This window comes from Haematobia irritans, chromosome 3, assembly GCF_050003625.1.
Source record: "Haematobia irritans isolate KBUSLIRL chromosome 3, ASM5000362v1, whole genome shotgun sequence".
Taxonomy (NCBI): domain Eukaryota; kingdom Metazoa; phylum Arthropoda; class Insecta; order Diptera; family Muscidae; genus Haematobia; species Haematobia irritans.
Window position 1 is genome coordinate 4,533,814 of NC_134399.1, and position 23,831 is coordinate 4,557,644.

Consider the following 23,831-nt stretch of genomic DNA (forward strand, 5'->3'; position numbering starts at 1 on the left):
ATTTAGAGTTCAAAATTGCAAGAATGTCTTTAGTGACATACGAAGTTCATGATGTACGCATTTTTGGTAAAATTTACCAATTTAAAGAAATTCTGAACTATTTTGTGGAAGACACGAATTTAGTTAGTCTTTATGCTTCATTTGAGTATATTTTTTGTTGTTGTTGTTGTTGTAACAGTTTATTGTGTCAATTTTGTCAAAATACGTGTTGTAGTATATTTTTTGCCTCGGCTTTAGTTAATTTAACTAACGTACACAAAAAATTATTAGAGTAAAGGAAACTTTCTCCAAACATAATAATTCCATGAACTAAAATAAAGTTAAATTGGTTTTAGTGAAATAGAGAGTTCACTTTTTTTTGAGTGTATATTATGTATATAATATTGTTTAATTGATCTTCTAATTGTATTAGATTTTCCAGTATCTCATTTGAACAATAACCATTTTTAATAAAATTTTTAAACCTCATTATGTTTCTAATTAGCAATATTTCAAAAAATTACTCAAAAATATGATTAATTCTCTCGATGGATTATGACTTGCAAGAATGTTGACGAAACTTATCAGTCAAAAGTCAAAAAATATTCAAACATTTATTTTAACAGGCAAACAAAACAAAAACAATTGGGACACAATTCTTTCCACCAAAACCTATCAAGGAACCCTTTTCACACTGCAAAACATTTCGAGTTTATTGAAATTTACTTTACTCATATGGCCAGCCTTCATATTCCCCCAAAAATAACAAGCACTGAACACTGAACAGTCACAAAATGTAGTCTAAAGAATAAGAAGATAAAAACAAAAAATGAATGTACCAATGTTTGTTGTATTTCATTTGCTGGCTGCCAAAAACGAAAAGAAAAACAAACTAAAAAAAACCAAACAAATACACTAAAGAAATTCAAGGTCACCTCCTGCGCACATCACACTAGAATTACTTGCTCACTTATTCACTCACTGGCACTTGCCGCTCAGCGTCGTGATGAAGACACCCATACATACAGTTAACGTCTGCCTATGCATTTGGCAAACGTTGGATGATTGTGTTGATATTGGTGACTAACATCTGTAAATGCATAAAAGCGCAGGCGCAACACAAAACAAAAGCCCTGTTAGAATCCCGAGAGAGATCCCAAGAAAGCTTCATTGTTTCCAACTCATGTGTCTTTTTTCTCATACTTATGGTTTGTTCTTTGCTAAAGGAATACACGAAAAATGGTGACCTTCAACTTCAAAAACAAAAAGAAAAATTGCCCAAAAATCAAACTCATACATTAACAAAAAAAAATGCATTTATCTTCTACAGTTTGTTAAATATCCTATGTTGGTGTTTGTAATGCATTCAAACGCTACAAACAGCAGAATTTGCAAAGCATTTTTGTTGTTTTAATGTCAGTCAATAATGTACACACAACACAATGCCGGCATTAGTCGTTTTAATCTTTGCTCTCCAAAAATCCCCCTCCCCAATAGCCCCCTCTTTGATAAAACAAAAAAACTAAACATTCAATGATTGTGTTTGTATTTGTATGTATTGCCAAAGAGTGTTTACTTGGGAGAGCCCTCAACGGCAAAGCTTTCTATGTGGCAACCCCTTCCGGCCTTCTCCACTCATCGAAAAATAACAACAATTTTTATTTACAAACATGTCTAACCGAAGCATTTTACGAAGACAGCTAATAACCCACTCATCATAATACATGTGTGTTGTATGTGCGAGTGTGTATTCTTTTTTCGATATGAAATTTTGAAGAGAAATTTTTATCACAACGCATTCTCTCACTACTACTAATCCATTGCTCCCATACTGGCACATTTATTGAAGAGTTTGTATCTTTGCAAAGAATTTTCGATAAACAATAACATTACAAATATTTGGAACATCAAGCTCTCTCTCTCTCGTTTAAATGTTCGGTTATAGGACGGAAACAATAACATTCGACAAAGTCATTGTTATTATTGTTGTTGTATAAGTTGGAGTATTAGATTTGGCATTTGGTGAATGTGTAAGGGCCCCTATAAGCTTGAAAAAATACAAGCTTATAGGGGCCCTTACACATTCGTGCCGAAAATAATCTACCAAAATTTGGAGAAATTTTTTCCAAAAAAACTACCAAATTTTGTCAAAATTTTATTTCTATACAAAATTTTGTAAAAACTTTTATTACTATAAAAAATTTTGTCAAAATTTTTTTTTCTGTGGAAGTATTTTGTCAAAATTTTATTTCTATAGAAAAATTTTGTCAAAATTTTATTTCTATAGAAAATTTTGTCAAAATTTTATTTCTATAGAAAAATTTTGTCAAAATTTTATCTCTATAGAAAATTTTGTCAAAATTTTATCTCTATAGAAAATTTTGTCAAAATTTTATCTCTATAGAAAATTTTGTCAAAATTTTATCTCTATAGAAAATTTTGTCAAAATTTTATCTCTATAGAAAATTTTGTCAAAATTTTATCTCTATAGAAAATTTTGTCAAAATTTTATCTCTATAGAAAATTTTATCTCTATAGAAAATTTTGTCAAAATTTTATCACTATAGAAAATTTTGTCAAAATTTTATCTCTATAGAAAATTTTGTCAAAATTTTATCTCTATAAAAAATTTTGTCAAAATGTTATCTCTATAGAAAATTTTGTCAAAATTTTATCTCTATAGAAAATTTTGTCAAAATTTTTTCTCTATATTATATATCATGTTAGCCTGATACCGAAACAGGCAATTGACGTCCAAATGCATTGTATCTAATTATACAATTATTTTTCGAGCTTTATGGACAGATATAGATTAAGGAACATGGTTAATAGAGCCATTGAAAATTTTGTCAAAATTGTATTCCTATAGAAAATGTTGTCAACATTTTATTCCTATAGAAAATTTTGTTAAAATTTTATATCTATAGAAAATTTTCTCAAAATTTTATTTCTATAGAAAATTTTGTCAAAATTTTATCTCTATAAAAAATTTTGTCAAAATTGTATTCCTATAGAAAATGTTGTCAAAATTTTATTCCTATAGAAAATTTTGTTAAAATTTTATATCTATAGAAAATTTTCTCAAAATTTTATTTCTACAGAAAATATTGTCAAAATTTTATTTCTTTAGAAATTTTCGTAAAAATTGTATTTCTATTAAAAATTTTGTCAACTTTTATTCCTATAGAAAATTTTGTCAAAATTTAATTCCATAGAAAATTTTGTTAAAATTTTATATCTATAGAAAATTTTCTCAAAATTTTATTTCTACAGAAAATATTGTCAAAATTTTATTTCTTTAGAAATTTTCGTAAAAATTGTATTTCTATTAAAAATTTTGTCAACATTTTACTTCTATAGAAAATTTTGTCAAAATTTATTTCAACACAAGGTTTACCAAATGTTATTTCAGCACAAATTTCTCAATTATCTCCAATCTTTTGTCAAATTCTTTCTAAAACGTCATTTATGCCATTACCAATTTGGTAGGGTGTCAAAAGTTAACTTGTGCGTTTGCGCCATAGAAAGGCTACTGTGCGTGTAGTTATGCCTTCTGGTGTCGTTGTTACTTTATTGGTATCTCTTGAATTATTTTGGTGGTGGTTTTCGGCTACATTTTTCAATTACTTGTTCTCACTCGCTTAAATTGGAAGACTAAAACACCACTAGGGAGAGATTGACTAACCCTAAACTCATTCAAATAAGACCGAAATAAAAAAGAACATTGTCGTTGATAGCCAAAAAAAAAAAAAAACACAAACACACATTTTTTTGGTGGTGTTATGAAGCACTACAGCTATTACCGCGCACAACCAGACTCTGGCCAGACACTTCCTCCCCTTAGCGTTGAGTCTTGTGTGTAACAAAATATTTAGTATATGCCCACATTACTGAGGACAGTTGGTGGTGGAAGACTAACTCTATTCTCTCTTTGGCTTTGGTTGCTCTTTTTGAGAAGAGTGTGCACCGCCAACGCCAACGTTGTGTGTTTCTTATTGGGATGTTTTGTTTTGATACGAGCAATACCACAGCTTAGAGACTTTATAGCGGTCGAGTGTCTTCGTCTGTCGGTCGGTCGGTCGGTCGGTTGTTGGAAGTTTTGCTTTTTCGAAGATATCGCCACAACAATGTTTATGCTTGCTGCTGCTGTTCACCACCAGTCAGTTCTTTTTAAGTTGTAGCCATGGTCGTACATAGAGTCAAAAGACATATGGAAAAGACGGCGACACATGTGTGCTAGAAGTAGAGAGAGAGTAAATGAAAAAAAAAACACAGCGAAAATCGTAAAAAAACAGCAACATTGTCAAAAGACAAAATTCTAGAGACGAGAGGAATACAAAATTTAAGAAAAAAAAATACCACTCTCGGAAATTCTAATGAGAACTAAGAAGTGCGAGTATATGTGTGAGTGCGTGTGTTTATCCCAATTGTTTTTGTGTGGGGGTATAGAATAAACCACCCCACCACCTCCACGAACCACTAAAGCTACTAATGATATATCATTTGTTTGTTTGACTTTTAGAGTTTTGCTCAAAGTTTTCTTATTGTGAGTTCTAATATTACTCTCTGACATTGGATGTGCTCCTTCCAAGTCGTGAATGAGTGCGGTTAAGTTATATGGTTCGTTCGTACGTTCGGCTAAAATTCATATTCTGCTAATTCTCATTAGATTTTCTATAGCCCAAGTGAGCAAACGTTTTGTAGTAGATAGAGCACAGCCACGAATAAGAATAACAACATACAGCCACACACACAGAGTTTATCGTAGTCGGCAGAATACAATTCGGTACGGTTCGCAAGCACAAAACCCCCACTATACCCCATAGTTGCCTTTTCGTTGTACATTTCGTTAGTCCACTCTATATGTTAGAATCTGTGGCCGCCGACCATAGAATAGAATAACGAGAAGCAAAAAGAGCAGACATGTGTGTGTCTACACTTCACAACATTATTTTTTCGCAAATGTTAACGTGAGTGCTCAGTTTGATTTTAAGCGTTTATTTAAAAAGCTGAAATCGTCGCGTAAGCAACACTCGTGTTAGCGCTAAACGCTAAAATTGAATTTGATTTAAACAAATAAAAAAAAATATTATTGAAAAATATATATGAAGCAAATAACAATTTGACCTATAGCAAACAATGTTTAACCCATAAAATCCATATAGAAAATAAAAGTTATGGATTTGTTTTATGAAAATTTTTGAAAAAATCATAAATAAAATATTCTCAAAGTGACCTCTTGACCAATGGCCTGTTTCTGAAAACAAAAATAGTAAAGCAAACCTCCCAAAACCTTTTAACAGTGTTGCCATAGAGATCGTAGCGACGAGCTTAAACCAAATTCCTCTTTCCTAAAATCTGTGCAATAAAAAAAAAATGGTCATGCTGTAGTTCTAAAAGTGAAAAGGCCTTCTTAAAGTGCTGAAATATTGACTTTAAGAAGGAATTAAAATCTAAAAAAATACACTTATAAGAAAAAGTATTAAAAAAAAGAGCTAAAACAAAATTTAAACCAGTGCCTATTAAAAAACCTAAAATAAATAAATGAAAAAGGGGCTTAAATATTTTTTTTTTTTGAAAAAAATCACCAAGTGCAATTTTATATAAGAAAATTTAAATATTATATAAAAAAAACCTAAAAACCAACAATTCAAATAAATGTAAAATTGAAAAAAAAAAACGTTAACCACAGTGCCCTTATTTAAAAAAAAATATAATTTAGAAACAGCAACAACAAAAGAGAGTAATAAATATACAGCAACAACAACAACGATTGTCATTCATCATCCAGTATTGTTGTGGGAATAATTGTTTAACGGCAACAACAACAACAACCACCACCATAATTATTATTATATACACATATATACCGGCCCAACCACCCCTTCAACAATCTCTGGACTTATTAAAATAAACAAATTATTATTCAACAGCCTGAACTTATATAATTTACTCATACAATTATATACAATTTTGCCTTATTTTATATAATTGTTTAAATCTTGGATTATTGTGTATGCATATATATTGAAAAAAAAGAAAAACACAAAAATCATTAGAATATATCTTTTTGGATAATAATAAAATCTGCTTCTGCAGAGACTTCTGTATTACGCAGTGGAAGTTCACCCCACACTTCCCTTACGAAAAACAGCTGTTAATTGACAAATCAATCAGCTGTTTACCATATGGATATTATGCAAAGGTAAGTGAGTATGTACATAAATACAGTCATTTGAAAAAGGGGTGAAGTAATTTAATGGAGGTGATATAAAATTTTTTTAACATAATTAGAAAAACCAAATAGAAAAATTAAAAATGTACACCCAAAGAAAAAGTACTTTCCTCCGGAACGAAATTTTAGACAAACCGAAATTCCCCTTTCTTATAAAATTCTTTCTTTTACGGCAAATAAACCCGAATTTGTGATAAGCGAATAAACTATCGGCTCTGATATTTTTGTATTTATTGTGAAAGAATATTTTTTTAGCGTCGAAAGAATTTCGTTCCTCAGAAAAGAAAACTCTTCTTTCTGTGTATGGGTGATATGGCATTTAGGAATTGTAATCCTCATTTAACCTGTAAGAATTAGTAAAATCGGGTGTTTATATTATACCCTAGACATAGGCGACATCAAAAACTCAATTAACCGAAACCATGTCTATATTGTAGCTTAGGTAAGGCTTTGTCCATTTTTGGGAAAATTAAAATTTGACTTTTGTCAATGCCGATTTTTCCGCATCCTCAAAAAAAAATAATAATCAGTTTGAAAAAGTTGTTCTTTGGATTTGAAAAATGATTTAAAATGAATTTAAATTGAAAATAAATTTAAATTTATTATAAATTCGGTTCGTATGTTTTTGAGTTCAACTGTTCAGCAGTTGTCATTTGAGAAGTAGAATTGCAGAGTTGAAAATTTAAAAACAAAAACTTTGTGGGAAATTCGAATTCTGGGAAACTTTATAGTCAATTTATTTATATTTGTTTCTCCGTTTTATTTCCTATTTTTAATTCTTGAAATTTCCTTTTCACTGCCACTTTAATTTCCTTCCTTAGTACAAAGGTACAATTATATGCCCCACTGTAAAATTGCCAACGAAATTGTCTTTGGCACCCATACATGTTACGTACGCTTTAAGTTTAAACAAAATTTAGCTGATTTTCTTAAGGAAGTAATTAAGACTAATTTATGTATTTTGATTTTCTGAAAAATTTTATTAAATAAAAATATAATTTTTCAAACCCGCTGATGGCTACCACCAGAACGTGTGCTCTATCTCTTTACGCTTCTAATGGAAAATGTGCAACATTCCGGAAAAGGGGGAAATCTACACGAAGGCTTTGTTGGTATTTTAGACTTTAAAAGAGCCAGTAAACGAAAGAAAAAGCAGCTGTGTTATGGTTAGAAAATGTTAACAGGTGTTTTGTTTTCCTTAACATTTTCATAATGATATACGTAGTTGCTGCTGTTGTTGTTGCTATTATTATTATATGAAAAATTAAAATTGTGTGGGTGAGAGACAGCTAAAGGAAATAAGAGTTTCCCTCTTCGATGTGAAAGAGAGAGTGAGAGAACATCATAGAGCGGGGGGGTTTAACAGTATTATAGTGGCCACCAATGAGGAAAACGTGGGCCTCACGTTGTTTAGATTTCTGAATTATGTAGATTTGTATGTCAGTCATCACCATACAATATTGAAATTTTAAATTAAAACAAAAACCAGCATAAAATATAGCACTTTTTGCTTTGGCCAAACGTCCAATATATATGTATATTTAATTTTTTGTTGTTTCTGTTTTCAAACACACAAAGTCCAAAATGCCCATAATTTATTTGCAACACACGCGTTTTATGGAATTTTCAATGATTTTAAATTTTTGTTTAAATCTTTAAGAAAATAATGCCCATCCTTTGGCATTCCCATAACTAAACTTAGTGTAGTAAAGTTTTGCGTATGCTGAAAAAATTTTGCAACAACATTTCAATGGAAAAACATTTGCATGGAAAACTAAATTTGGAGAAATTGCGAAAAATATTGAAATTTAGAACATTTGTTTTTTTTCTGTCTCTGTTTATTTTCTTTTCATAAAGATTTTATTACGCCTGGTGCCATTTTCGAGAACACTAACAGACGATAAAGCACGAATTTCTATGAAGAAAATTTAATATTTATTTGTATACAAGATTCAATTGGTTATGTGATTAATAATGGCAACCAAATGGAAATTTGAAAACAAAAAATGTGAAAAAAAAAATTTTTTGGAGTAAAATTGATACAAGTAAAATCAAAGATGTAATTGTTATAGATGAGAGTATATTTATATGATTCTAAAACATTAAATTAATTATTAAAAAGGTTATTGAAACTTACTTTTTTTCTCAAATCAAAAATTAGATAGAACATAAGGACCTTTTATTTATTTACACAATATTGCAGTATATTCTACTTTTAGATAACAAAACATTTTGCTAGAAATTCTCCTAGTTAGAATCTTAAATCAATAAATTTTTTATTTTAAATTCCTATAAATTTTATTAGAAATGTTTCTGGCAAAAATGACTAACCCCAACAATGACGCAGAATTTAACCAATAATTTTTAAACAACTCATCCCCTTTCAATATTTTACTTATCACAAAATTTTTAAAAGTTTGTGCGATTGTTTCATTTCCTTTGATGTTAAGTTTTTTTGTTTAATTAGAGAAAACTGCAGCTGTTTAGATATTTTTTTTAATGAATACTCTTTTTAATAGGTTTTATTAAAAGAACCAAGTTTTAGTAAACCCATCGCTGGTATGACTAAAACTATTTGACCCTGAATTCATATATTCTAAAGATTTCCTTTTATTAGAGTACCTATGAAATATTGCAATTTCACTTTGATCTTAGAAGCTGTCATATTGTTTTTTGGTGATGTTGACAGTTTGCTGTAGAAACCAAAAATGTTGACATACAAGGACTTTTGTGAATCATTATAGGAAAAATCATCGAAATGACCCATAAAATAAATAAAAAATGGCAAATAGAAATAAATCGCATAAATATTTAACCATAATCCTGAAAAGTTAAATTAATTACTTTTTTGTTAATTTTTTTCCAATTGGTTACCTTGTTGTTTGTGGATTAACTCAAACGTAATATCTTTATACTTATTATTTATACTTTAGTTATAAATTTCATGTCAATAAGATATCATTTAGTACCCAAAATAAAATCATTTTAAACTTATTAAAATAAAAAAAAAATTTAAAAACATTCGTTTATAAAGTTAATTGAATCAATATGCAAGTACGAAATTATTTAAGTCATTTCAATATTTAATTAGATCAATTACTTTTTTGTTAATTCGGACTAGGGACTGATATAATTATTTTGGTAAGAGAAAGAATTTCAATTAATACCACATTTGATAAGATTTTCTCTTAGCATTGAGTACTGAACATTGAATACTGATGACTGATATTCCGTGATTTATGATTAAAAATAAATTTATTAATTTGAAATATTAAAATTTTCGTTATTTATGATTCCAAATTAATTTACATTAAAACAATTACATATTAATTGTAATTATTACTATGAAATATTAAACACTCCCAATTCTCTCTCTCACTCTCTCTTATTTTTGCTATTACTCAAACCATGCTAAAATCAACTAACTCCTATTTACAATTCCGTTTAAAAATTAAGGTCATATTTATTCCTTATGTTAACTACACCACACTGCTCATTTGACTTCTTGTGATGTTATATTGTTGTTGTTATTCAGGGGGTATGTGAGTGAGTCTGCAAGTAATTAGATTAAGAGTGTACTCATGTTATTTTTACAGCATCCCTAAATCATGTACTCATCACACATTAGCAGTTTTTACCCTTAATCTGTAAAGACTGTTAACATAGTTTGTACATTATTTTTATTATCCAAACAGTTCAATATTATCTCTTCTTGCATTTTATATTTATAATTTTTTTATGTCTACATGACTTTTAACAAATTGTTGTTATTTTTCTACTCAAAATAATAATAATAAAAATAAAAAAATCAGAAAAGCAAAGAAAATTTTAAAATAATTTAACATTATTTTCAATAATATATGTGTTCAACGGATCTGTTTTTTTTATAATCCTGTTAATATGCATGCATGTTCTTAATAATAATAAAAAAATATATGTGCGTATTTTATGAATATGAAAATGTTTTGTTGATTTTAAATATTTTTCGCCTATATACTATAGAGAAGGAATCCCATATATAAAATGGTCGCCGATCCTATAGTATAATAAAATATATGTCATATTTGTCTTCGAGTCCAATGGTTCACTTCGAGTTTTGTTTTTATTTTAAATATTTATTATAATTTGTTTTTTTGTTCACAAAAAAAAAATAATAATATGTAAACATTGCCTCAATTCTGAAAATCCCCCTTGGGATTTTCATGTATAAGTAAAGGAAATTTCGAAATTTTCCATTTCATTTGGCCAAAATCGCAAAACAATCATACATATGAAATTCAAATATGGAGATAGTAAAACTGGAATAATTTATATATCAATGTCCCAACCCGTGGATTTACTAAGGCATCCAATTTTGTCCACCAAGTTTGGCTTTCTGCGAAATTTTTGTAAACAAAAGAATAGGCGAAGATCCTGGCAATTGTATTTTTTATATTTTTGTTTTGTAAAAGTATTTAAATAAAATAAATAAATAATATTAAATAAATAAATAATATTAAATAAATTTATTTTTTATTTATTTATTTATTACAATTTCAAAAAGTATCCCAGCACAAAATGGAGCACTATTTCAGCAGGATTGTAAGGGAGAGAGGAAGTACCAACCGTTTACAAAACAACCGAATCAGTGCTGATTTTTGTGTCCCGATTTAGAGGAACTTCTACATATCTCTGATATAATTGCTCAATTTAATAGAAATATTTCTCAGAAGTGATATATAATCTAGAGTAGCATTGTTGGTGTGAAAGAAAACAGCACTACCTTTCATGCATCTATACTGCATGAATTGGTTGGAATAACGTAAACGAATAATCATAAACAAGTTTGGTTACTCGTTTACGTTATTGCCACCAATTCATGCAGTGTGGATGCACTGCCTACTTTATTGTATACCAAAAAGCGCAACTAAACTCTTACTGCTTAAGTATTTTTTGCTGGAATAATACGCATTAAAGTGCTAGTTACAAAGACTCGATTGCCGACGGCAATCAACTAGCCTAGGTCAATACAAATCTTTTCAAGATTATTTGAAAAAGGTTTCAGTTGATTTTGAAAAGTTGCATTTTATTTGTAAAAGTTTTCATTTAGTTTGCAAAAGGTCTCATCTGTTTTTAAAAAGGTTTCTTTTGATATGATAATGCTTCCATTTGATATGAAAACGGTTTCATTTTGTTTCATATTATTTCAGTAACAGTTTATTTGAAGCAGGTTTCATTTGTTTAAAAAAAGATTTCATTTTTTTTAAAAAGGTTTCATTTGTTTTAAAAAATGTTTTATTTTATTTGAAAAAGGTTTCAGTTGATTTGGAAAAGTTTTATTTTATTTGTAAAAGTTTTCATTTAGTTTGCAAAATGTCTCATTTGTTTTTAAAAAGGTTTGTTTTGATATGAAAATGGTTCCATTTGATATAAAAAAGGTTTCATTTGTTTTCATTGTATTTCAGTTTATTTAAACCAAGTTTCATTTGTTAAAATAAAATGCTTCATACTTTTTTACTAAAAAGGTTTCGTTTGTTTTGGCAAATGTTTTATTTTATTTGTAAAAAGTTTCATTTAGTTTACAAAAGGTCTCATTTGTTTTTAAAAAGATTTCTTCTGATATGAAAATGGTTCCATTTGATATGAAAAAGGTTTCATTTTGTTTCATGTTATTTCAGTAGCAGTTTATTTGAAGCAGGCTTCATTTGTTTTAAAAATTTTTTTAATTTTTTTTTTGTTAAAAGGTTTCATTTGTTTTAAAAAAATGTTTTATTTTATTTGAAAAAGGTTTCAGTTGATTTCGAAAAGTTTCATTTTATTTGTAAAAGGTTTCATTTGTTTTTATGTTATGAAAATATTTCCATTTGATATGAAAAAAGTATCATTTGGTTTCATTCCATTTCAGTTTATTTGAAACATTTTTGATTTGTTTTAAAAAACGTTTAATGTTTTCTAAAAAGGTTTCATTTGTTTTGAAAAAATGTTTTCTTTTATTTGTAAAAGGTTCCAATTGATGTGATTGAAAAATATTTCCATTTGATTTGAAAAATGTTTCATTTTATTTGCAAAAGGTTCCACTAGATATGAAAAAGGTTCCATTTGATTTGGGAAAGGTTCCATTTGATATGAAAAGGGTTCCATTTGAAATCAGAAAAGGTTTCATTTAAAGTGAAATTGTAATAGATCACAAAAAAAAAACAATTATGCAATTTTTCTCATCATTTTTTTTGTTCATACCTCATAAATGTTTCCATTATGTATAGTCTTCAAAATTGGATATCATATTTTCTTCATCCACTGTTAATATTATACGAATGTATATGAATTCTAATGCACTATATCACATTGATGTCGCAACTTGAAATTTCCGCAATGAAATTAAAACTAGAAAAGCGGGGGAAAAATTTTAAATTGCTAGCACTTTTGCTGTTTCAACAGTTGATGGTAATGATTCTGCAGTCAATTGATTTTAGTTTTAACACATGTTAGAACTATTTCACAGCGAATATCCAAGACTCATAAAATGTAGACACAAGTTGATGTTTTTCTGAAAAAAATTAGGGTGAGATTTTTTTTCGACATACTTTGATAGAGAACTTTGATGTGGAATTTGATGTGAAAGAGAATTGAGTTTGGAACGAACTGAATAAGTGTATCCATGGAATGCATAACGAATTGCAAACATTTGACAAAAATTGTTTGCTAAAATGCCGGCTGGGAAAATCATCATGAATATCAAATCAGAGGGATGAATTTGAAAGGTTTTAGTGATGGTGGTCCTGCCAAAGATTATGAAGACAAGTGGGGATAATGCATTAGAAAAGCCCAGTATGGAATAAGGGATATTTTTTGGCCATAGTATAATAATGTTCACGATTTAGAAACATAAAAACTTAATGGTACGTTAAGATTTTATGGGGGAATCTACATATACAAAACTTCCTAAGAAATGAAGCAGAAAACAGGGCGTATGTTCTTAGATTTATGTAAACGAACCGAGAATCTCATAAACCATATACGAAAAACCCCAAGAGGTTTTACACTCCACCACATGGTTTCTAGAATCTTTCATATATATCCCGTAAGACTTTAAGCAAACCACCATTCTAACTTTGCTACATGGTTTTTTGGTTTTGTTTTTGGGATATATGTCGGCCTTGCCTTGTATGATTGATTTAGATTTATGATATTTTCCAAAAATAAACCCAGAAAAAAAATGTAAAAATGTATAACGAAACAAGACGCAAAATAGAACTGAATTGACTTTTTGTGGGGTTTCGTTTTATCTTTGAAATGAATTCCAAGCTTTTATGGCAAGTCAAAACAAAGTAAGTCTTTCATTAGATGAAAAATGGCATGGGAAGGGAAATGCTAGATTGTATATGGCCAACTAGAGGATTGCTCTACGTTATCAATAACAGAAACTTCTTTTGTTTCTATTTTTTTTTGTAGTGAAAAAAAAAAATACGTATTTCAAATATTGATATTTAAGATAATTGTTGATAGATGTTGTGTTATGGCATAGGCAGCATCCGGGGGAAATTATTAACTTGGTTATTTAATAGAAAACTTGTCAGCGGAAGTGTTTGGGTTAGATTTAGTTCTACACAAAAAATGGACACTTCAGTCGGGCGCTAAAAGACAAGCAACGGGGTAAGAAAGGGGTCCGTAAACACAAAGAAAAAATACTTTGCTCCGGAACGAAAATTTAGGCAAACGAAATCTCTCTATCTTAAAAAAAAAATCTTCAAGGGCAAAATACATCGAATTTATAACAAGGGATTTGACGTTTGACTTTTATTTGATTAGTAGCTTTTAAAGAATGTTTTTTAAACTTTGTGTGAAATTTCGTTCCGGAGGAAAGTATTTTTTTTTCTTTCTTAAGGTGAGTACTATGTTCGGTTTTTTCACCAAAACCCTAAATTAAAAATACAAAAATATATATGAAGACGATTATATTTTTATGAAGTCTCGTCAAATAAAGGATGGAAAAGATCCAAGGAATTGATTGCAATTCATTTTATATGTCTAAAATAATTAATTTAAAAAAGTAACCGTTAAAACAAGCTGGTTTTCAGCTTGAAAACTGAACACAGTACTCAGCTTTACAAAAAAAAAAAAAAAAAAATTAAGGACAAAATATCTCCGGAGGAAAGTATTTTTTCTTCTTTCTTAAAAAAAAAAGTCTTTAAGGACAAAATATCCCCAATTTATAAAAAGCGATTTGACGATTTGATTTAATTTGTTTTAGCTGCTTTTAACGAAAGTTTATTAAACTTTGTTTGTCTGCAATTTCGTTTCTGAGGAAAGTATTTTTTTTTCTTTGTGTGTAGTTTCATTATGCTATAGCTCTTTCTCTTCACTTTGAAGCTGGCCTTAATTTTGTCTACAAAAATCTTCTGTTTTGTTATTTGTCCATTTTGTCACTTTAAACTAAATTCAGCTGATCACATATTTGAGCTTTCCACATATTTAGGGTACACTTAAACGTTTTAAAAATGTTTGTTTACATTTAAATATAAACAAAAAAATATTTATTTAATAATTTTAATAGCAAAAAAAAAAACGCAAAAACACACGTGAGTTTAATTGAAACCCTATGATGATAGGGGTTTCACGTGATGCTTTAATTTTTTTGTTTTTTTGCAAAATTTAATTTAACGAAAATGCGAATGAAAAGAGAAACTGAAAAAACCCCATAAACATATAATCATTTTAAATTAATATTTGAGACTTTTTGTTCAAGTCTGATCATCCGGCATCAGAGGAAGAAGATATGGCAGGAAATGCAATCGAAATGTGTTACAATTCATGTAGGGTTTATTTGTTTGTCCAAATTTAATGATGATTGACATAAAATACTTCAAGGGGAGCAGTCTAGAATAATGTCTTGTTAAGAACTTTAAGAATTTCTCAAAAAGATTGTAAAGAATTTACAAAAGGGCTTGGCGTATTATATGAATGCTGTTTTTTTTTTTATAAAATTTATTTACGATTTTTTTTTTTTTGATTTTATTTTATGAGGTTTTGTATTGTTTTATATGTAGGTTTTTTTTTTGTCGACTCATTTGTTTATTATTTTTGTGGGGTTATTTTTATGGTTTTTATTAAGCAATGAAAGACACACAATAATAAATAATTTGTCTGGTTATGGAAACAAAAAAAAAACAAAAAAAACATAAATAAAATAACAAAAACTTGAAACAATAATCGATATAATATTTTTGCCACATACAACAAATGGTTTTTATTTTGTTGTTGATTGATCTACAGGCTTGTCTGTCTGGCTGTAGAATTTCTCTTCCCCGATTTATCACAAAAAATGTCCCCTCTACATAATATGCTGCTGACATTTTAACATACATTCGAGTATTCGAGTGAAGGGCAAAAGGGGTTACACTCAAAGAAAAATAGTGATAAAAATATTAAATTTCTCCTTACATTTTTTTATTCTTTTCTGCCAGCTTGAAATTTAAAACCAATAGCATTTTAATTAAAAATACCCGCAAGTGATGCTGATGATGCTGCTGGACAATTTAATTGTATGAGTCGGAGAAACGATAATATTGAATTTAATGCTTAAAAAAAAATTTAGCACTCTTATATTGGATATGTCAATAAAATTTTGGCACACATTAGTAAAAATAAACCGCTTAAAAAGATTAGGTAAAGAGAAAAAATAAAGCTGCCACTTTAGCTTAGTTTTTGGAAAGTTAAAAAAATGTCACAAAAGGTTTCATATTTTTTGGTAAAAAGTGTCATATTTTTTTTAAATTAAATAAAAATAAAAAATAAAACAAAATAAAAATAAAAAAAAATAAAATTTTGGCACACATTAGTAAAAATAAACCGCTTAAAAAGATTAGGTAAAGAGAAAAAATAAAGCTGCCACTTTAGCTTAGTTTTTGGAAAGTTAAAAAAATGTCACAAAAGGTTTCATATTTTTTTGTAAAAAGTGTCATATTTATTTTAAATTAAATAAAAATAAAAAATAAAACAAAATAAAAATAAAAAAAAAAATAAAATTTTGGCACACATTAGTAAAAATAAACCGCTTAAAAAGATTAGGTAAAGAGAAAAAATAAAGCTGCCACTTTAGCTTAGTTTTTGGAAAGTTAAAAAAATGTCACAAAAGGTTTCATATTTTTTTGTAAAAAGTGTCATATTTATTTTAAATTAAATAAAAATAAAAAATAAAACAAAATAAAAATTAAAAAAAAATAAAATTTTGGCACACATTAGTAAAAATAAACCGCTTAAAAAGTTTAGGTAAAGAGAAAAAATAAAGCTGCCACTTTAGCTTAGTTTTTGGAAAGTTAAAAAAAAATGTCACAAAAGGTTTCATATTTTTTGTAAAAAGTGTCACATTTATTTTAAATTAAATAAAAATTAAATTTTTATTCTTTATTAAATAAAAATTAAATTCCATAGTTTAAATTCACAATTAACCATAGTGAAGCCGTATTATCCAATGGTATCATTTTTCACTGAGTTTTCGGGAGTCATAAGTCTCCATTGGATCAAATGTGATCGTGTGTCACTTCAGCTTAGTTTTCGAATTTTAAAAAAATTACACATTTATTTTAAAAAAGTGTCACAAAAATAAAAATTTTCTTCTCATGAGTTTAGATTCCCCAGTTTAAACTTGGTCATAATGAAATCAATGTTATACATGAGTCACTTTTTTTAGAAAAAGTGGCACATTTGTTTTGAAAAAAAAAATCACAAAAATTAAATTTTTATTCTCAAAGACGTAGCTTCCATATTTTAAATCCAGTTAAATACAGTGAAGCCAATACTATCCAATGGTATAATTTTTCTGCATTCATAGTTCTCAAATTAATCAAAGGCGACCATATGTCACTTCACCTTTTTTTTGGAATTTCAAAAATGAGTCACAGAAAATTTTCTTTTCTCGAAACAGCAGATTCACCAGTTTAAATCTAGTTGATCATAATAAAGCCAACGCTAATATTTTTCACAGAGATTTCTAAAGTCAACTGTCTCCATTTGATTTAAGGTAACCCTGTGCCTTTTTCTTGTCGTTTGGCGATTGTATCCATTTTTTTCTTCAAAATTCTAAATTTTCTTTAACACGCGAAAAAAAAATATTATGTTTGATAAATTTTCTTGAATTTTAGCATTTTCTTAATTCACAATGGTTAATTCACAACAAGTGAATTAAAAGCTGAAGAAATAAAAAACTATCAACTTTAAATCTTTTATTTCATTTGGAGAAGCTTAGAAATACTCGGAAGTTGAAGATTTCAATTTGTACAGTCAGTAGGCCCTTTAATTCAAACTAAAATAAAGTGTCTTTAAGTTCTCATTTTGGGCACGAAACCATGTTTATAAAGGCTAAGCAGATCATCAATGCACTTGTCTTATTTAATACAGCTTATCACGAGATATTTTAACAAATTATTGAGATGGTATTTCCATATCACTTGTGTAAATTTGACAGTTTCCTCATTCACAATGAGAGCATATTGTGAATTAATAGTACAATAAAGTGAGAATAAGTCTAACAAAATTAAATCTTCTATTTCTTTTAAAGTAGCTTAGAAACACAAAGAAGTTGAACAACTAAGTTTGAACGGTCATAGTGCTGTTTAATAAAATTTGACCAAAATATGCTTAACTTCTTAATTTGGAAGTCAACAATGTTTTTATGGGCCAACCAAATCATCGATGCATTTTTCTTATTTAATGCAGCTTATCACAACATATTTTGCCAGCATTAAGCGATAAAAAGTTATTGAGATAGTATTTCCATATCAATTGTGTAAATTTTACATTTTCTTCATTCACAATGACAGCTTATTGTGAATTATAAGCGCAAACAAATGAGAATAAATCTAACAAAATAAAATCGTTTAATTATTGTTATTATTACACAAAGAGGACAAAGAATTAACATTGAGCAGTTGCCGCTAATTAATAAAATTAATTAAATTTAAATAAATTACGCTCTCATGTTTTTTTGAAGAGAACAATGTTCATAAGACCTAACCAGATCATCGATGCATTTGCCTTGTTTAATACAAATTAATACAACATATTTTGCCAGCAATAACCGATAAGAACTTATTGAGATGGTATTCCCATATCACTTGTGTAAAATTGACAGTTTCCTCATTCACAATGGTATATTATTGTGAATTAATAGCACAATAAAATGAGGAAAAATCTTATAAAATTAAATAGTTGATTTCTTTTAGAGTAGCTTAGAAACAAAAAGAAGTTGAACATTTAACTTTGAACAGTCAATGGGGCGTTTAACTAAATTTAACTGAAATATGCTGTAGTTCTCATTTTTGGCAGAAAACTATGTTTATAAAGGCTAACCAGATCATTGTTCTACTTGTCTTTATTTAATACAACAGATTACAACATACTTTGGCAGCATTAAGCAATAAAAAATTATTGTGAATTAATCTCTTATTGTGAATTAACAATAAAATGATTATAATTGCAGCAAAATAAAATGGTTTTCATTTTCTATACTAGGTTATAAAAACAAACAAATTATTTTTATTTATTCTAATTTATTTATCCCTGAACCTCTACAGTCAAGGTAAAATTTAAGTGCATTTCCCTAGCATATAATTGTTTAAAAATATTCAATGCCTTTGCTTTATAGATTTCAAATTTAAACAAACATTTTTGGGGGCTATATAAATATTGGGAAATAATTTAGCTGGCATTTAAAATATCATAAAATATATTTATAAAATTTCTAACATTCCATTCACAAAGCTAAGGAAATATTTCATATTACTACAATCACGTAGCACACACGCAATATTTAAGAACATCAGCGGGTGGTGAGGGCTTTCAAAAACAAAAATGGTGAAAAACAAACGAAACTAAAAAAACATTTGTTTCTAATATCAAACTCAAGGTTAGGAAGAGAACAAAAACAACACAAAAAAATTTTAGGATAAAAGAAAAAAAAGATATTAGCATAAGTACAAAACATTGATTTAACTCCCCGAGAAAATACTCTAAGGGTTTTCGACTAACAAACGACGCTAACCATAAATCTGCCCTAAGCAAGATAATAATATAAAAACAACAAAGATCAGAATTTTAACTCTTAAAGATTCTAATATATTTTTGGTTTTTTTTTTCTTAAAATATTATAAATTATGTTTTAGAATCTTTAAGAGCTTGCTATACAAAATCTCCAAAAACGTGCTAAAATTTTTTTTGTTCCCCCCCAAAAAAAGGTTATAACAATAAAATTTAAAGAAATATGGCCAACTAACACCAAGTTAGACAAATGATCATGCATTCAAGTTGGGAAGTCCAAACCAGTTTTGGCTAAAAACCTGAGAAATAAAAACACGCACAACCAAAAATGTTCTAAAATTTATTTCAACTACACACAAAAGTCCAAAATTGTTAATGAGGGTTTATTTTTTGGCCAGACCACTATGGCAGAGAACACAATCACATAAAATGCGTTGTTAAAAACAAAAAAAAAACAAAAGCTGAAAAGGCAAAAACAAAAATAAGAAGAAGTTTTAAAAACCAAAACTTAATGTTTGTCGTAAATTGTTAGAGTAAAGTCAAAAACGAATCTCCCATGGGATTGGAAATAAAACAAAAAAACTAATGTTCTCTAGAAATCATAAGATCAAATTAAGAAGAAATGAATGTCCTTGCAAGGCTTTGAGAAAAAAAATCCAAAGACGTTTGGTTAGATCGATTAATTGTTTTGTTTTTTAGATAGTATAAGGAGATCACCCCTGATATAAGTGCTTTTGTATAAAATTATTATAAATATTTTTTTTTATTTTTCAGGAAAAATTTTGGCTATAGATAATAATTTTAAATAATATTGTGTAACATGGCAGTACTCTCAAATTGACATTTTTCATAAAAATAACATTTTGACCAAATTGTCTATAGAAATAAAATTTTGACAAAATTAAAAAAAAAAAAAAATTGGCTATAGATAATAATTTTAAATAATTTTGTGTAACATGGCAAATTAACATTTTTCATAAAAATAATATTTTGACAAAATTTTCTATAGAAATAAAAGTTTGAAAAAATTTTCTATAAAAATAAAATTTTTACAAAATTTTCTTCAGAAATAAAATTTTGACAAAATTTTCTATAGAAATAAATTGTTGACAAAATTTTCTATATGAATAAAATTTTGACAACATTTGCTATGGAAATAAAAGTTTGACAAAATTTCCTATAGAAATAAATTGTTGACAAAATTTTCTATGGAAATAAAATTTTGACATTTTCTATAGAAATAAATTGTTGAAAACATTTTCTATAGAAATAACATTTTGACAAAATTTTGTATAGAAATAAAATTTTTACAAAATTTTCTATAGAAATAAAATTTTGACAACATTTTCTATAGAAATAAAATTTAGACAAAATTTTCTATAGAAATAAAATTTTGACATAATTTTCTATAGAAATAAAATTTTGACAAAATTTTCTATAGAAATAAAATTTTGACAAAATTTTCTATAGAAAAAAAAATTTAACAAAATTATCTATAGAAATAAAAATTTGACAAAGTTATCTATAGAAATAAAATTTTGACAAAATTTTCTACAGAAAACAAATTTTGACAAAATTTTTTATAGAAATAAATATTTGATAAAATCTGCTATATAAATAAATATTTGACAAAATTTTTTATAGAAATAAAATTTTGACAATATTTTTTATAGAAATAAAATTTTAACAAAATTTTCTATAGAAATAAAATTTTGAAAAAATTTTCTCTAGAAATAGATTTTTGACAAAATTTTCTATAAATATAAAATTTTAACAAAACTTTCTATAGAAATAAAATTTCGACCAATTTTTCTATAGAAATAAAATGTTGACAAAATTTGCTATATAATAAAAACTGAACAAAAATATGAAAATAAAAATTGGACAAAATTGTCTATGAAAATAAAATTTTGACATTTTCTATGAAAATAATTTTTTTTCATTCGTTTTTTATTTTTTTTTTTGTTTGACAAAATTTTCTATAGAATAAAATTTTGGCAAAATTTTCTATGTTATAAAAAAAATTGTTGACAAAATTTTCTACAAGAATAAAATTTTTCCTATTGAAATAAAATTTTGACAAAATTTAACAAAAATTTATATGAAAATAAACATTGGACAACATTTTCTATGAAAATAAAAAGTTGACATTTCCTATAGAAATAAATTGTTGACAAAATGTTCTATAGAAATAAAATTTTAACAACATTTTCTATGGAAATAAATTTTTGACAAAATTTTCGCAGACAAAATATTCGATAGAAATAAAATTTTGGAAATATTTTCTATAGAAATAAATTTTTGACAAAATTTTCTATAGAAATAAAATGTTGACAAAATTTGCTATATAATAAAAATTGAATAAAAATTTCTATGAAAATTAAAATTGGACAAAATTTTCTATGATAATAAAATTTTGACAACATTTTCTATGGATATATTTTTTTTTTCACAAAATTTCCTATGGAAATAAATTGTTGACAAAATTTTCTATAGAAATAACATTTTAACAACATTTTCTATGGAAATAAATTTTTGACAAAATTTTCGGTAGAAATAAAATTGTAACATTTTCTGTAGAAATGAAGTTTTGACAAAAATTTCGCAGACAAAATATTCTATAGAAATAAAATTTTGAAAATATTTTCTATAGAAATAAATTTTTGACAAAATTTTCTATAGAAATAAAATGTTGACAAAATTTGCTATAGAAATAAAATTTTGACAAATTTTTCTATAGAAGTAAAGTTTTTACTAAATTTTCTATAATAAAAATTTTCCTATAAAAATAAAATTTTTACAAAATTTCCTATATAATAAAAATTTAACAAAAATTTATATGAAAATAAACATTGGACAACATTTTCTATGAAAATAAAATTTTGGCAACATTTCCTATAGAAATAAATTGTTGACAAAATTTTCTATAGAAGTAAAGTTTTGACAACATTTCCTATGGAAATAAAGTTTTGACGAAATTTGGCAACACTTTTAAATACTTGCTTTAATCACAATAAAGTATTATTGTGAATTACCATAACTGCATTTTTCCATTTTGCGTTTTGTTGTTTTGTTTTTTATTTTTTATAATTAGGTGAAGTAAGGAAATCACCAAGAATATAATTTTTTTAGTGTAAAACTTGGCTGTACTTTTAAATCTATCTTTCCGTTAAGCACATTAATTAGTGGACATTAGCATAATTAAATTTTTAGTTTTCGATTACACCCAATAAACCTTAATTATCAAATTAACTATAAATTAGTTTGTGGACAAATATTTGCTGTTCATTTTAACAATAAGGTAGAACTCGAAAATCTTCTCTGCAAAACTTGACAGGACTTTTTCAAATACAAATTAACTTTAATCACAATAACAAATTATTGTGAATTACTATAACATTATTTTTCCAGGAAATTTTATTTTGGATTAAGAAAACAGCCTTTGAAATTAATGCTTGGTAGTACTTTCAAATTGTCGGTTGTACCAATCACAATAGCCAACTATTATGAATTACTATAATCATGTTTTTTAGTGTTTCATGACATCCAAAATAAACACTACTTTCGGAAGTTAGATTAATGAAAACCTTAAGAAAATTTGATTGTTTCAGTTATAATAATAAATAAAATTAATTCATATGCACGTTTTAGTACTTCAAATAAATTTTAAAAAATAATGAAATTAAATTGTATAATTATAAATGCTTCTTAACTAAGGAATAACATTGGAGCCAACTACATTTATAATTAAGTCCAACATTTGATCTCTTAATATTATTTTGGTTTTAGCCCCCATTAATCATTAACCTACTGTATTAATAGCCATCCCCTAGCTTATTAACATTTTTAACCTTACAACGTTCATTCATTTTCATTGCAAATTGTGTGAATCTAAAAAAAAAAAAAAACAACTAAACAAATGTAGTTCAATTTTCTACATCAACTGGGGAATGTTTAGATATTTTAGCCAACTTTGTTGCTGTCTATATGTTCTATTGTTTTATTTTGTCTAGGGTCACATGGTATTTGTTGTGTGTTTCCATGTTTTAATTAATATTTTGTGATCAAATCAAAAATTCTCTAGTTGACGTTGATTTACTGTATAACGTCGAAACTACGTATATCTATAAGCGACTGACTGACGGACGGCCAGATTGTTGTGTTTTCAGGGTGGCATTTTTATGGTCGAAAAAAAAAGAAAATACGCACGAAAATACTACAAATCTTACCCCTTACGTTTTCTGCGTCGGTTAGTTAGGGGAGGATATATCGTTTCGAATTTTTGGAATTTTTTTCGGTTTTGGTTAATCACGTTTCGACACGCTTTGCTAGCATATCACAATATAGACATTGTATTTGGGTTTAGGGTTTAGAATACCACAAAACAAAAACAAAATAAATGAAACGGAGAACAATAGAGTAAAAGTGATATGACAACATTGCAACAATAACCAGAAATATATATATATATTTCGAATATCTGACATATCCATAGAATTGCAGAAAAAACCCTAAATAGAGTGAGACTTGGCTTTAGTTTATTGTAATTTGAATAATTTATTTACTTTTTCTTTCATTTGTTCATCTATATACATCAAATGGT

At 27.0% G+C, this 23,831-nt stretch overlaps 1 protein-coding gene across 1 annotated transcript in view; it reads left to right on the forward strand.

Moving 5' to 3' along the window:
- The first annotated feature begins 4,244 nt into the window (after positions 1–4,244).
- LOC142228311 (activating transcription factor 3-like) overlaps positions 4,245–23,831 on the forward strand; it is a 117,074-nt gene continuing 97,487 nt past the window's right edge. The window contains exon 1 of the mRNA XM_075298703.1: positions 4,245–6,184. The gene's annotated coding sequence lies outside the window, so the exon portion shown is untranslated. The remainder of the gene's footprint in view (positions 6,185–23,831) is intronic.